The following is a 3,363-nucleotide window of genomic DNA, read 5'->3' as shown; positions in this document are numbered from 1 at the left end:
ATTCCTGCTACAATACAATCCTCTGTAACCCAAGCAGTCAGCTGTTTCACTGACACAGTGGAAGCATGCAACAACTGCCTACATACACACAGGTTTCTGTGCGTGGAATGCATATGAATGTGACTGCACACAAAAAGAAACAAAATAACTCAATCCACAGGAAATTCTAAAATGCCTCTCAATTCATCAATGTACTAATTATTCAAATATTTATTGAACATCCACTTTGTGCCAAGCACCAGAAGTATATTAGTAAAACAGAAAGATGAAATCTGGCCCTCAAGTATCACCTCCAGTTTAAAGACACACAAGTCATTTTTATTATACCAATCATCTGAAGTAGGTAAAGTGAATGAGGATGGAGACATTCCAAGTCAAGAGTGATTAATGACAGCAAACTACACAGTACATTCCGGAAACTGAAAAAAAAATTAGTATGGTGCCAGGGATTCTGCTTGTTTTCTGTTTCTGGTACATGAAACGAAGTGCTATGAAAATTAGAGGAGGAGATAAGCAAGGAGCAGATCTTGGAGAACCTGAATTCCACACCAAGAAATTCAGATTTATCTTGTTGACAATGAGAAGCCATTAAAGAGCAATAACAACTTTAAGAGTTTTTCAGACAAGTATTTTGAATTTTCTGGTGGGGACAAATAAACTACAGAGACAAAATATGCACAATACACACTAGGGCACTGAGATAATAGTTAAATAGTGTTTCTCTAGCTGCAATAAAACAACAATAACTTATTAACTCTTCCTAAGGAATTCAAAGAGTATCCTGCATAATATTAATAATTTGCATTTGTATTAAACTTTACTATTTACAAATCATTTTTACCATACACTGCTAATAACATACTGTTCTATAAAATTAAAGATTGAGGACATATCTTAATTAAACTAAACTGCCCTTGTTCTAACATTCAAATTATATGTAAATGAGAAAAAGGTAACCAATATTCTCATTGGCTGAAAACAGTTCAACTTAGTGGCTCATGGACATCTCCTTCCCACCCTGAGTCCACCACCTTGGTTTGGGCCACCTTCATTCTTCAGCTGGGTTTTTGCAATGGTCTCCTCACGGGTCTCTCAGCCTCTAGGCTTATCTAACGTCAGTGTTATATGTAGAAACAGCCAAAAATGACTTATTTTTCTAGAGCACAAGAAAACCTGACCACATTACTACTCTGCTGTTTAAAACATTCCAATGATTTCTCCATTGCACCAAAGTTAAAGTCTAACCTCTCTCACATGGCATAAAAGGTTCTTTTACAATGACCTTGGCCTTACTCTCCTTCCCATTCTCTTTCATCATATACTCTAGACATACCAACTCTATAGTTTCCATCCTTCTTTCATTTTGGCAAATATTGTTCCCTCAAACCCAAACTCCTACTGCTTCAGATTTCTATTTAGGTGTCTCATTCTAGTAACTATCACCAACACAAAACAAAACATCTCAATAAAAGATGCACAGGATAGGCTGGATTATCGGTCCCAATTTTTCAGTTCCTCCCTGTTAGAGAATATACATCCATATCCTTGGCCAAAATGCTCTGCAGTTAACTACCACTAGAATAGGCAAAGTCTATTTTCCTGCTCCATTTAGGTTGGACTTGGTTATAGGATTTCTCTGCCCAACAGTGCGGGCAGTATGCCAGTTTTGAATTGGGGTCTTAAAAGGCTTTGCATGAGTGCTTCTCAGCCCTCTTCATGCTTCCTCTAACTCCATAAGAAGATCATAAGACGTGCCAAGCAGATCTATGAGCCTGGAGCCAAATCTAGAGGAACCCAGTCAAGCTCAGCCAAGATCAACCAAATCCCAGCTGACCTAGAGATTCATGAGGGGGAAAAAATGTTTTAAGCTACTGAGATTTTCAGATTATTTATTATTTAGCATTTTTTTTTTTGCAGCAATAGCCGATATAGTACATTTCCAATAAAATTTTACTTTTATCAAAAATACAGTTTTGATTATGTACTGATAGGTTAGAATCCTCATTCAATCATAAAGATTTTAAACACACTAAAACCAAAATTCAATTTTAATTTATATACCTACCTTAAGTGCAGAGGATTGTGATACGGTGTTTGGGCAGTAAATAAAATACAACACTAAAATAAATACAATATTAGGATAGTCAATAAAATATAACATTAGGATAAATTCTATGAAGGAAGTGGAATAGAAATACAAATCCAGTGAAGACCAGGAGTAATTTACAACTTTCAGCTGTTAACAAAGAGCCTGTTCAGGTACTTTATACATGGATAAGGGTGTTAAAGATTCCCAGACACTTTAGATTGCTGGATACTTTTTTAAAATGATATAACTGTTTTATTTGAAAATGTCATTATTTACAACACACCAAAAAGTATATAATTTGCAATGATTTAAACTTGTGATGGAAAAGTTTTCAGATGTCACCCAAAATATGTGCGAGAGAAGACATTGTCTTTCTTTTGGTGTATAGTTCTATGAATTTTAGTACACATACAGATACGTATAATCCACTGTTTGTAAAAGACAGAAAAGATACATCTGCCCCCTGCTATCCCCCCTTTACAGTCACATCCTCTTCTCACCTAGATCTTTTAGAAGTTCCTTAAAGAAATATGTGAACAAAAAAGTTTGAAGAACACTATTATGTGACAATTAACTAGTCCATTTATTGAGGCTTCAAATTTTCAGTCAAATTCTAGATCACTTAATATTAATAATGCCAAAAATATCCAATAAGCAATGGTAAATTCTACTCTGTGGGACAAGTAACATACTCAAGTCCATCAATACTAAGTTGGTTAATATACTTATTGACGCACGGTCCACTGCAGCCAAGACTTAAAGTTTCTTCATAATATTCAGAGAACAACATAGCTAATGTCATCTGGAAACCAATCTTATCTTTAAATAGATTTGCTTGGTTATACTAGATAGTATTAAAAGGCCTCCTAGTTAAATTTTCTCCCATTTTCTGTTTGCCTGAATTTTTCAGAAAGTTGAGACTTAGACAAATAGCACTCATAAAGAGCAATTCCAAATGAAAATCATAAATGTATAATACAAACCAGAATAAACTCCTTTGTACACGAGTGGGTTTTAATCAGTCTTTCTCAAAACATCAAGCATACCATCACTAGGAGAGGCATCAAAAGTCAAAACCAAGGGACTTCAAACAGATGAAAAAGACAGGCAAGGCAAGTCAAATACAGGAAATAACTTAAAGTAATTCTTGATGAATTATTTAAGATCGGTGTTTTAATTCTATCCAACTCTACAGAAAAACCTTGATAATAAAAGTGGATTATTTTAGTGATAAAGACTAACTGGAACTTTAAGCAAACATAATCAGTCAGTAG

Source organism: Pteropus alecto, unplaced genomic scaffold (genome assembly GCF_000325575.1).
Source record: "Pteropus alecto unplaced genomic scaffold, ASM32557v1 scaffold101, whole genome shotgun sequence".
In the NCBI taxonomy this organism is placed as follows: Eukaryota; Metazoa; Chordata; class Mammalia; order Chiroptera; family Pteropodidae; genus Pteropus; species Pteropus alecto.
This window is presented reverse-complemented; position numbering follows the sequence as displayed.